Source organism: Terrapene carolina, unplaced genomic scaffold (assembly GCF_002925995.2).
Source record: "Terrapene carolina triunguis isolate 2854851 unplaced genomic scaffold, T_m_triunguis-2.0 Scaffold58, whole genome shotgun sequence".
In the NCBI taxonomy this organism is placed as follows: domain Eukaryota; kingdom Metazoa; phylum Chordata; order Testudines; family Emydidae; genus Terrapene; species Terrapene triunguis.
Genome location: NW_020664409.1, coordinates 67,422,807 through 67,436,105, shown reverse-complemented (window position 1 = coordinate 67,436,105; position 13,299 = coordinate 67,422,807).

Sequence of the window (13,299 nt, the reverse complement as noted above, 5' to 3'; positions counted from 1 at the left end):
TTTATATATTTAACACCATTATAAATGCTGGAGGCAAAGTGGGGTTTAGGATGGAGGCTGACAGCTCACGGACCCCCCCATGTTATAACCTCGTGACTCCCTGAGGGGTCCTGACCCCCAGTTTGAGAACTCCTGGGCTAGGGGGACCAGATTTCCCGTTTTTAAAGAGACAATCCCATATTTAAGATCTCCTGCATGCGTACCAACTTTTTCTTAAAAACAGGCAAATTGTCCCGTATTGTCTGCTTCCCCCCCATCAGTACTGGCGGGTCCTGCTGCCGGCTGAATCCTTTCTCGCCAGCTGCCCACCCACAAGTAGTGAGTGTGTGTGTGGGGGGGGTCCCATGGCAGATGATAGGGGTGGGTGTGCAAGGCTGGTGTGTGTGTGGGGAGATGCAGTGCGCAGGGCTGGCTGCTCCCCCTGCTGGTCTGTCAGCTCAGCCCCCGCTGTGACTGTGTGCTGGCTCTCGGCCAGCAGGGCCCTGCCCCCCTGTCCTTTTTCTGGCTGGCACTGGCTGCTTTTTGTGAGCTGCGGTGGCTGGTGAGTGGGCAGGCGCTAGGCGGCAGCCGGTTATGTGTCGCCGCTGCTGCCCACCTATTGGCTCTTTATGTGCTTCACCTCTCACTGGCCTCTCCCTGCTTTGCCTCTTCACCACCCTCCCAACCCGAGCCCTGCATGTGCCAAAGCCACACACAGTACTGGCATGGGGAAGCTTCTCCGCCTTTCAGCCAAGCTCTGGAGTGGGTGGGAAGGGGAACCGATTTCCAGCCTGTTCACTGCCCACAACTGCAGGCTCCACAACAGCACCTGGGGCAGGGCGTCACACACGCACACGCGCACACACACACACACACACACACGCTCTCTCTCTCTCTCTCTGTCCTCAAGGAGCACAGGCTGCTCCGTCCCCTAGGCACCCTCCTCTGCTGAGCCACCTCTCTTGCCGGGTTCGCTGAAGCCCCCGCAGTCAGGTTCCCTGGACCCTGGTGCACAATGCATCCTTAGGGCTTAACCCCTTCCTGCCCGCACTGTAGCCAGGGACAGGAGGTGGCTGGGTTATGTCAGTGGCCAGCAGCAGCATAGAAGTGTTAGCTGCCTTTCGACACTGTGCGGGAAGAAACAGACAAGCTGCTTCCAGCCACATGGGAGTGGTGGGGGGTAGGGAAGAGTTGAGCTCTGCAAAGACACAGGCCAGGTCATGCCTTCCCCCCTGCTCCCCTGCAGCTGGAAGCAGCTCCCTTCCCTTCCCTCTTGCACAGTACTGAAAGGCTGCTGCTGGCCACGTTCTGGTGTGAACACTGGCAGAAATTGAGGGGGGGGGGCATGTGACCCTGCATCCTCCATCCCATGTGTTGCCTCGGCAAGACACAGTGGCAGGCACCAGGAGAGGCGGGTTCATCCCGGGGTCCAGCCAGGCATGGAGGGCGGAGAGTGCCGGGCAGGGAGGGTCAGGTCAGTTGGTCACACACATCCCCCCCCCCCCCCCCGCCCCCATGAGAGAGGTGTACAGGAGTGTGTGTGTGTCATCCCTCCCCGTGTGTGTGGGGGGTGGGGGGGTTAGGGTAGGGTTACCATATTTCAATACTGCAAAAAGAGGACACTCCACGGGGCCTTGGCCCCACCCCAACTCCGCCCCTTCCCCGCCCCCGCCCCAAATCCGCCTCTTCCCCTGAGCACCCCGCCCCAACTCCGCCCCCTCCCCTGAGCACCCCGCATTCCCCCTCCTCCCTCCCGCCCCCCGGCTGCTGCTGCGCTGGGGAAGTTGCTTCAGCCCCCGCCGTGGTGGAAAGCGGCGGGAGCCAGGAAAGTTGGAGCCCGGGGAGGAGGTTGGTGCGCGCTCGGATGCCGCCCGCCGCCTCTGTGCCCCTGCAGATTGGGGGAGTTGTTAGTTTTGCTGCAGCCACTCCACTCGCACTCAGGGTCCCCCAAGCGTCTTTTGCCCAAGTGGAGTGGCTGCAGCAAAACTAACAACTCCCCCGATCTGCAGGGGCACAGAGGCGGCGGGCGGCATCCGAGCGCGCAGCCGCCTCCTCCCCGGGCTCCGGCTGCCGCTGCGCTGGGGAAGTTGCTTCAGCCCCAGCGTGCGGTGGAGAGCAGCGGGAGCCGGGAAAGTTGGAGCCCGGGGAGGAGGCGGTCCCCTTACCTTGCCTCCCTATTTTCCTGGACATGTCCGGCTTTTTGGAAATTCCTCCCGGACAGGGATTTGAGGACCAAAAAGCCGGACATGTCCGGGAAAATCCGGACGTATGGTAATCCTAGGTTAGGGTGTGTGTGTCACCTCTCTCTGTGTGAACCCTAAAGCCTTAAAGATAAGAAGGTAAATAAAAAGGATCCAACTGCACAGTATTTCTTTTTAACGGGCTCAGTCAACTTGATGTTCATTTGAATGTTTGTACGATTGATTGCCATTGAACTCACTTGAATATGAGTAATTTTACCAGATGTCCCATATTCAGCATAAGGAAATATGGTCAGCCTACCTGGAGCAGTGTTGGTGAGCCTGGGAGAGTTAAAGTGGTAACCTCTGGTTTAGGCCTGCTCTACGCTGTGTAGTTACATGGCTGGAGGTTGCCTTGCAATTAGGATGACCAGATGTCCCGATTTTATAGGAACAGTCCTGATTTTTGGGTCTTTTTCTTATATAGGCTCCTATTACCCACCACCCCCTGTCCCGACTTTTCACACTTGCTGTCTGGTCACCCTACTTGCAATATATGGGCTGCTGGTGACCCGGCCATTGGGGGAGGCTAGCCCGTGGCCCCTCCACTTGTGCCCAATGCCCCACCCCACCCTATCTGCCTCCTCCACAGGAGCCCAGAGCATCCCCACCATGGCCCCTGGCCCCAGCACCGGACAGCCAGGAGGCAAGGTCCCAGCCCCAGTGCTCTGGACGACAGGGTGGCGCGGCCAGCCCTGATCCGCCATACGGCAGCACTCCCAGCCCCGGTGCTCCAGACGACATGGCAGCGTGGCCAGCCCACTCCCAGCACCGGTGCTTTGGGCAGCCAGGCGGGGTGGCCAACCCCAGTGCTCCGGATGGCACGGCCCCAGCACCAGCCGCCCTGACTCCCTGTGGGAGGCAGGTCAGCCAGCCTGGGCCAGCCAAGGCAGAGTGCTGTGGGAGGGACCACGCTAGGCTGTTTGGGAAGGCACAACCTACCCCTTCCTACGATATCTACCGCCCAAAACATTTAGCTTTGTCTCCAGCCCAGGTAAGCATGCAGTGAAATCACCTCCCAAATGGCATGGAGCCGTGGTTGACCTGCTGAGGTTAACACTACAAATGTAGATACTGCGTGACTTGTGTCGACCCTAACAGTCATCTAGCAGCTTACCCCTCTGGTCATAATTGTGGACTGCAGTGCCCAGGGTCACACAGACCAAAGCCATGCCTGCCTCCCCCTTAAAAACACTCGGTGTATTTTTTAAATGCTTTTTTCTGTTTGTCTAGCTTTGCAAGAATGCTTAGCAGCTCTCCCTTGTTGGTGTAATTGACCATGCTGGCTCCATCCACAGAATGCACTCCTGCATGGAGTAGACAGGTGGTACTAGATCTCCTGGGCCTGTGTGGAGAAGAGGCTATGCACACACAGCTATAGACAAGCCATAGAAATGTGGACATCTACAAACAGATTGCACAGGGGATGCAGGCAAAAGGGGTACAACGGGGATGAGTAGCAGTGCCATGTGAAACAAAGGAATTGTGCCAGGCATACCATAATCAATCTGGTGCTGAGCCACTTCTTTATTAGTTCACAACACATATTGCAGAATGCATTGCAGTACTCAGATCACTCAAATGTACAGCACCACCTAACTCATAGGTTCAAGAAAACACCCAGTCGTATGTATAACAGTAAAGCAAGCACTGCATAATTCATAGCTTCAGTAGTTATAAATGTGTAGCAAGCACTATGCAGTTCCTAACAGTACCCAGAGTGTCAGGACCAGAGAGCAGTCCAGCACACAGCGGCTGACCATTAAAGTGTTCTTTTCAAAGTGTCCCTCAACTGCATAGCTCCACATTAGTGCTTGTAATAACCCTTGTGTCTGTCTGTTCAAAGTCAGCAGACAGCTGCTCCACCTCTGCCCTCCATCTTGGTGGCAGCTTTTCCCCCTTTGCCTCACAAGATATGTCTATCCTGCACACTTCTTTCTGTGGTGTGTAGAGTACATGTCCCCCTTGCACAGAGTAGATGGTGGGGCAGGCACTGCTTAGGTGAGTAAAGACATGCCTGAACCCTGTGGGTATCTACTCAGGTATATACCATACATGACTCTCTACTTGCCCAACCAGTGCTTCCCCTTTGTACACTGCTGTTTTTAGCAGGATAGTGTCCTGTTGCTGGTGTCTTTCCCCACTGCAGGGAGAGACTCCGGCACGGGGGAACGTTTCCAGCAGCTCCCGGCTGCCAGAGACTTTCCCCACCACAGAAAACTGCTGGAGTAGTTCCATGCTACAGGGAAAGACTCTGGCAGTGGGGAATGGCTCAGCAGCTCCCTCCTGACACAGACTTTCACTGACACTTGTAGCTTCGTGCCACAGTGAGGACGCAGCTTACTTTTTACTGTGGTGTGTAGGTAAACATACCCACCATGCCACTGCAAATGGTGTGCACTGTGGACATAGCCACAGATATTATGCAGGATGTAACAGGCAGCTATAACCATTGGAATATTTTTCTCACTGAGATCCAATATTGTGAGTCAACACTGCCAGCATCCCATCAATCTATCAAAAACACATTCAATTGTCATTCTGCACCTACTGATCCAACAGTTTAATCTTTCCTTGGTGCTGTCAAGATGGCCAGTGTATGGCTTCATGAGCCAGGAGAGTAAGGGGTAGGCTAAGTCCCCTAGGACAAAAATTATGGGATGTGGATGTCACTATGGGATGGAGAATGTTGTGTGCTGGGAATTTGACCCCTAGCTCCCTAGGTGACTCATTTCTATGCACTGCAATGCATTGTGAAAATTTCCCAAAAGGCATTGTGCCAGATGTACCTATTCATGGTGCTCCGCATTTGCATCAACACAAGAAATTCTGGTGAACATGTGCAGTGCTGATGAAAGCAGCCATGTATACATGCAAACAAGCGATATACTAACTTTGGTTGCTGGACACCAATATAACTTGCATCTGTAGTAAGATGAGGCCCTGAAACATAACCTCTTGTGTCAGAGGCCCAGTCTGAGGCCTGAGGCCTGAAGCCTGAACCAAAGTACTTCCAGGCATTGCTAAGCAAAAGCTGGGCTGTTAGCCAGAGGCAGGCCTCACTCACAGAAGTTGGCGAGAAGAGGGTTCTTAGAAGCAAGTGCATCCACACATAAATGCTAATAAGAGGAACTTGTGCCAAGATGGCACCTGGACATCCCGATACAAGGACACTCCACAGACATAATAAGGAACAGGCAGGTGCATCTTAAAGACAGGGTCAAAAGGACAGCATGATGGATAGATCTGTTTGTTTGAAACAACATGATCAAAGGGGGAGACAGTACCCTAATGATCCAAGGGGCTGTACCTCAATATGTCAGTAGGGGTGAGTAATCTGTCCTGTAACTGTATAAAAGTAGGTCCCAGAGTGCACATCTTTGTCTGGCCTAGCGGGCAGTGGAAAGTCCCGCCACTGACTGAACCGGTCCATTGCCAGGAGGCAGAAATTCGTAGTATGTCTTATAGAGTCTACGGGAAACTATTACTATGCTTCGTTTGACAATAAACCTGGCTCGGATTCCTTCGTACCTTACTAGAGTCTGTGGTCTTTGGGGGTTCTCTTGAGGTCTGCTGTGTCAGCTATCTGCGCAGAGCCGGGGCAGCACACAGAGGGAACACGCACACAGCCGACTGTTATCATCGAACAAGAGGAGAGCACCACACCAGTAGTTACTGACAACAGCATCAACCATGTAGTGTAGACATGGTCCTAGACAAGCCTGGGGTAGGTCTATATCGGGGTAACCAACCTGTGGCTCTGGAGCCACATGCAGCTCTTCAGAAGTTAATATGCGGCTTCCTTGTATAGGCACCGACTCTGGGGCTGAAGCTACAGGCACCAACTTTCCAATGTGCTGGGGGGAGCTCGCTGCTCAACCCCTGGCTCTGCCCCAGGCCCTGCCCCCACTCCACTCCTTCCCGCCCCCTCCCCTGAACCTGCCATGCACTTGCTCCTCCCTCCCCAAAGAGCCTCCTGTACACCACAAAACAGCTGATTGGGAGGTGCAGGGAGGGAGGGGGAAGGCACTGATTGGTGCGGCTGCCAGTGGGTGGGAGGCGCTGGGAGGGGGGGAGCTGATTGGGGGCTGCTGATGTATTACTGTGGCTCTTTGGCAATGTATATTGGTAAATTCTGGCTCCTTCTCAGGCTCAGGTTGACCACCCCTGGTCTATATGATGGAACCTTCCCCATTCCATTTCCTTAATGAGCAAGCTGATTTTAGGTCAGTAGGTAGGTCAGGGGCAGGGCTGGCTCCAGGGTTTTTGCCACCCCAAGAGGCGAAAAAAACAACAACAACAACAAAAAGCCGCGATCGCGATCCGCAGCAGCTCCACCGCGCCGCTTTCTTCTTCGGCAGCAATTCGGCAGCAGGTCCTTCCCTCCGAGAGGGACCGAGGGACCCTCCGCCGAATTGCTGCTGAAGAGCCCAACGTGCCGCCCCAAGCACCTGCTTGCTCAGCTGGTGCCTGGAGCCAGCCCTGGTCAGGGGTCAGCTGATGGGTGATCAGATGTTAAACAAAGAAAATTCTCCAAGAGAAGACAAAGTAAACCTGCCTTTCACAGAAAACACTTTACCCATAACTAGCACCAGATGTATAGAACCTTTTCTTCTAACCCAGAAAACTTTGCCCACCAAAGGGTAAATTAAGGGGAGGGAGGGCATGGAGACCACAGCAAATTAGCTTTAAATGATTGCAGATTTTATGTACAGCAGGTCCCATTTATGAATGATGCAGCCTCCAATAGGATCAAGATAAAGCATTGTTCACTGGGAATTGGAATCTTCACAGCTGCATCCCTGCATAAAAAATAAAGGCAGCCACAGACCGGGTTATAGAATGCTGTGGGTTTCACTTTGGCCACCCCTTTTTCTGTCCACTTTTTTCTTAGGACTGCCAATCCTGCCAGAACTTAAGCACATGTGTATCTTTACCCATGTGACTAGCCTTATTGAACACTATGCATGTTATTAAGTGTTTGCAGGATCTGGGTCAAAGTTTCCAATAGGCTAAGAAGCTAGATACAAAGACATGCATTTAGGATTAATATAAAATATTGCACCACAATATTTAAAACAAACAAACAAACAAAAAACTAAGAGGAAATACAGACTCCCTCTCAAGGTTGTTCACGGCAACCACTTCTCTTTCAGTTACAAAGTTTAAAGTCCAAATCAAAAGGAGGCGTGGACTATGTCTCCAACAAATCAGGTCACTGTTACCATGCTGTTAGTCCTCTGATCTGACCATTGCCTTTTGCTTGGGAGAGAGTGTAACTTTTTAAAAGAGTAGAGCCTTTCCTTGTGGATTTACAAGTGATATGAAATACTTCTTAATCAGAGACAAACTCTTTTAATTATCCTAAATCATTGAGAGTTAGATTTATTGAATTAAAACCCTAAATATATTTATAATAGTGTGAAAAATCAAATTCTCTTTAACCTACCTGCCAAGACCAAGTTCTGGGAGTGAAATTTGTGCTTTCTTTTCAACTTCTTCAATTGGCTCAGTGTAATTTGGTGATGATAGTGCTCACCCCCTTTTGTAAAGCACTGAGATCCGTGGATCAAAAATGCTATTTATTAGCCCACAGTTACTTACTGGTAAGATCAGAATTAAGGTTGTGCTTGAGTAACATTATGAGGAATTAGATAGGAAAATTGTCATGGGTTTGGGTCTGTCCCATACAGCACTTCTACCTTTATTACCTCATCACACCAGGGAGCAATGCCTTGGGAGTGCAGTCGAGACTAGGTTTCCCGCTGCACTGCTGTCTGGTACACTATGGCAACAACACTGTAGAGAGCAGACCCATCATAATGTTCATATCCAGTTCCTCTCAATTACACTCTGGGGTCTCCCACCTCTCAGGTGGGTGATCTGACCACTGGACTTCGGAATCATTCTCACTCTCTGGCCTAGTGAGTAAGTATTTATCCACAGTGGAATAGCTTTAACAGTAGAGATTGAGAAAGCCCCTACCACCACACGCACATCAGAATATCCCATTGCTCAGTGGTGACAACACGGTCCCCAGAGGGGGAATTAAATTTTGGTCACCTACGTCCCACGTGAGCACACTAACCACAGGCCTAAAAGTTATAAGGTAGGTAGGTCATGGCACCTCCTCCTCAATTTTGAATGGGACCTGAACTGGTAGATGTGCTCACAGGCCACCTACCAGACTTGTCCCCACGTGAGACTTAGGCAGCTCAATGCCTATATTCCCTCAGTTCGTGAATCTCTCTGGAGCTTAGGCAGAAGGTTCAAACACCTAGAGTGGGGCAGCAGTGAACATGCCCCAGGGTCTAAAACTTAGACGCCTAGCATGGGCAGTGCATCTCATAGACAGGGGAAGGCTCTGCCTCCCCAAACAGCCCCGCGTGGCCCTGCCCATGCTCAGCCCAGGAGGTCCCCTCCTGCTGCTAGTTGGCCCCAGCCCAGGCAGGCTGCTCCTCTTCTAGGAAGGGAAGCCTGCTGGGGCAGCTGGGACTTGGGCTAGCTGGGGTGCTGCGCTGCCCAGAACTCCGGGGTTGGGGGGGAGAAGGGCCGCTCACCACCTGCCGCTGGGGGGGGGGGGGGGGGGGGGGGGGGGGGGATGTGGGGGGGGGGGGAATGGGGCAGGAGGGGCAGGACCTCAGGCGGAAGGGGTGGGCCAGGCCAGGGGGGCTAGACTCCCTTAGCCGGTGGTTCACCCACTGCCCATGGTGCCTAGGGAATTTTGCTCCAGAAGGTTAAGCTCCAAGTGAGTGTAGATACCTACAGAATTAGGCAGTAGCCATGCTTGGGAACTTTGGCGCCTAACTGGAGTTTAGGCACCTACGTTGCTTTGGGGATTGCACTGTCCAAGTAATGACCTTAGATGGCCTTTGACTTGTTGCCGCAATCTAAACCACAAAACTCTATCATAAATGTATTTCAGAATGAATTGAGAAAGCCTTCTTCACTCTTGGGCCTTCCCTCCCCCTACAATCTCAATCGGTATCCTTAACCTAAAAATCCTCTAACTCCAGAACTCCAACTTTCCACTGGTCTCACCCACTGATGTGGGAGGTTGCTATATCCAACCCCCCAGCCCTCCTGCTACTGATTTAAAATAGAAGTGCTTGCTGTTTGAAATGAAAACTAAGAACAGAGAAATCTAGTGTTGAGTCCAGCTAACAGAAGTGATCTTTTGGGAGGGGATACAGATGCAGTAGTAAAATGTACTTACCTTGCATCTCTGAAGACCAGAGTTCACATTTGGCTTACGTTCTCAATGAAGTGTTCTTGATGGTTTCCAGTTGTGATGATGTATAAGAAAGGTGACCATTTATATCACTGTTGTTATTACTGTTATTACCACTGTTACATAATTTCCATAAGTCTTGTACAAAGTATGTCATGTAAGGTATCGATAGAAAAGTTATGAATTGCTAAGTATGATTATCCTGTTTACATTCAGGTATAATCTTTGTATCTGAAGTTATAAATATTGGCTATGTATCTGAATCGCAAACATGTGTTTTGTTCTTAGGTGACACCCCCCTCGGCCAGATAGATTTATATCAGGGCTATAGACAGCTATCTGTTAATTGCCCATTAAGGACACTCCACTCTCACAATGGGCCACTGAAGAATCTCATCCCACCTAGTAGGCCTTTCCTGTGGCAGCCTCAGACAGCGGGGAGCCAGTGGCCACCTCCTGTGATTCAGCAAAACAAGTAGGGGCATGTGCTATGCTCATGTAACCCTGGACTCCATCTTGGGCTAGTAACTTTCCATACAAGGGGCTGTAGGCTTCATTTGAGACAAATTTTTATGCACATGGCAAAGGCTATAAAGGATACCTGAGACATCTCCATTTTGCCTCGTTCCTGTTCCAATTCCCTGGACCGTGGATTTACAACTAAAAGGAGTGTTTTGAACTATTGACTGAGTACCTTCCAATCTTTTGGAAATTACCACAGAGACTTTTGCAAGCGAGCAGTCTATTCCACTGTTGCTACAAACATAATAGAAGGACTTTGCAATCACTTGTATGTATATGATTCCTTAACCATTCAATCTCTTCTTTTCTTTTATTAATAAAATCTTTAGTTAGTTTACTAAGGATTGGCTGACAGTATATTTGGGTAAGATCTGACATATATATTGACCTGGGGGCAAGAGTCTGTCCTTTGGGATTAGTAGAACCTCACATATATTAGACCTGTTTGTCTGGATGGGAGCCAAGGACTGGAATACCTAAGGGGGACTGTGTTTAGTTTCTGGTTAAACAATGTGCTACTGCAGAAGCTCTTTTGTTACTGCTTTGGTGAATCTAATTATAAAATAAACTACCAGTTCTGGGGGATTGCCTGCCCTGCTTCTTGCAGTCTGCCCTGAGTGTGGCATTCTCAATATGGTCCATCCCAGGGACCTGGTCACACCAGTAACCTTTGGTAGAAACTTACTGTGATGCAGAGGCTCCTTGGCAAAAGGTCCCCAAGGTCACGTTTGATGTTTTTGTTTTGTATTGTAATTCTGTTTTCACCACCCTCATTTCTACTTAAATCTTTATTCTTTCTTATAAAACAAAAGTAGGTCTATTTAAGTTCTGTGTGGTTTACAGGAGTGGTGGTTTAAGGCAGTGTTTTTCATTTTTTTTCTGGCGACCCAATTGAAGAAAATTGTTGATGCCTGCAATCCAACAGAGCTGGGGATGAGGGGTTTGGGAGGGGATCAGGGATGTGGGTGCAGGCTCTGGGGTGGGGCTGGGGCTGAAGTGTTTGGGGTGCAAGGGGCTCCAGCTTTGGGGGGCTGGGGCAGGGGTGTAGGGCATGGAGTTGGGGCACAGGCTTACCTTGGGTGGCTCCCAGTCAGTGGCACAGCGGGGGTGCTAAGGCAGGCTTCCTACCTGTCCTGGCACCGCGGCCCGCGCTACACCATGGAAACAGCCAGCAGGTCCGGCTCCTAGGCGAAGGCACGCAAGCAGCTCCACGCAGCTCTCGCCCACAGGCACCGCCCTCCCCTAGCTCCCATTGGCTGGTTCCTGGACAATAGGAGTGCAGAGCCAGTGCTAAGGACGGGAGCAGTGCGCGGAGCTGTGTCCCTCCCCCCCCAGGAGCAGGACGTGCTGCTGGCCACTTCCGGCATGCAGCGCGGTTTCAGAACAGGTAGGGGCTAGCCTGCCTTAGCCAGGCAGCACCGCTGACAGGACATTTAACGGCCTGGTCAGTGGTGCTGACCAGAGCCGCTACAACCCAGTGCCTTACATTCCGCATCCCAGTACTCAGTCAGGACTTGCAGTTTGAAAACTACTGGTTTAAGGTAAACTGGGGTACTCTGCACCTTTGGGTGTAAAGGATCTGGAATTTCTGTGAGCAGACAATGTCAGGGGCTGGATATTGCAGGGGAATGCTTCTGAGGGACTCAGGTCCTGGGTGTACTTACTGTTAACTTGCAATGTTTAGTTAAAGAGAGCATAGCCAGAAGTGTGCACGTGAGTGGCTGAACGGGTGGTGGCATTAACTCCCTAACACCCAGCTATCCCAAGAAAGACTCCCTCTTGCTGGAGGCATGGGGTAACAATGATTCACAGTCCTGGGTACCTTGAGAACAGTCACACTAATGGGGCCCTGTACAATTTGGCACAATTGCTAAGTTGTACTCAAAAGGAAAGACTGTCATGGAGGAGCAGTTACTGCATGATATTGAGATGCAGTAACAAGGCTACATAAGGAGGCTTGTTTAACAAGAAGGTAGTTAGCTATCTGCAGTTTGAACACACAACAGATTTCTTTCCCTCCTGTTTCCTGTAGTCACCATAATCATAAGAAACAGGCATGTTACTACATACACCAATTACATTAATAAATTTTTGAGGTTATTTATGGTACCTAGTGCTATGGTATCTAAGGCAGGAATAGCCTAAGTAATTAAATTTTAAAAAAATATTGTATTAAAAACAATCAGCAAATATACAAAGGAAAACAAAATACAAACAACAGAAGAGCAGAGCCAGCTAAGTGGAACAATTTGTAGGTTTCACAGGACAAGGTTGTTGGGCCAAAACCCAAGAGTAACAAGGAAAATTGGTGAGGAAAATGGCAGTAGATACATACAATTGAAAGTTGGAAGGCAAGGGTAGAGTGGGAATTACGGAAGCACAGGAGCTTGAAGCCTGCCCATGTAAATAAACTGAACACAGGGTGATATTGTTAAGTTGCTTCGTTCCCTTAATATGGTCCAAGGACTGAACTCTTGTATGCTGCTGCAAGAATTCACCACGGCTGCAGTTGACTCAGATAAAGTGAAGTGGAGATAAATAAGCAGGACTCTTCATTTCTGATTTTTACTGTTTAAAACTTCCCAGGAATTTATCAATGTTTATTAACAAAAATTAAAAATGGGTGAAAAATTGGTATAAAGAATGAACTTTGAAGTTTTCTGGGTTAATATTTGGGATGGGAATACCGAACAAAGCAACTATTAAAGAAAAGTAAATGTAGTTTAATGGTATGGCTTATTTCATGAACTGTACATTAACAGTACATAAACACACACACATCTTCCATTATATTACGTAAACAGACAACCTTGCATTTACACTTAGACTAACTTATTAACAAACTCATCTACCTAATGGAATGCATCAGATTTTCTTAACATAAGTATTTTCAGGTACTTGAGTGGCCCAATGTTGAGGTAAAAAACAAATCAATAAAAAGTGAAGAGTTTTTGTAAAACCCCAAATTTTTTCAGCTAAAAAACCAGTATAAACTGAAAATGAAATGCCTTAGAAATATGCCAAAAGAAATAGAATTGGCTAGAGATTTTAAACACCAAATTTGGTGTGCATGTGTTACACGGCTCAGGGTGCAATCCAGACCAATAAGGGATTGGGCCACTACTTTCCCCGCAACCCTGGGTGCCTCACAATGCTTCACTGCTGTAGCTCCTATCCTGGGACACTCAGAACCAGTCTACAAGCATGCACATCACATCCTGAGTGTCTGCGTGCTAGACAGCTCTGGTTCAGCAGCTCTGACCCCAGCAGACTGTCCACACTCGGCCCCACTCTGGCTTCCGCCAGCCTTGATTACTATTTGCAAGA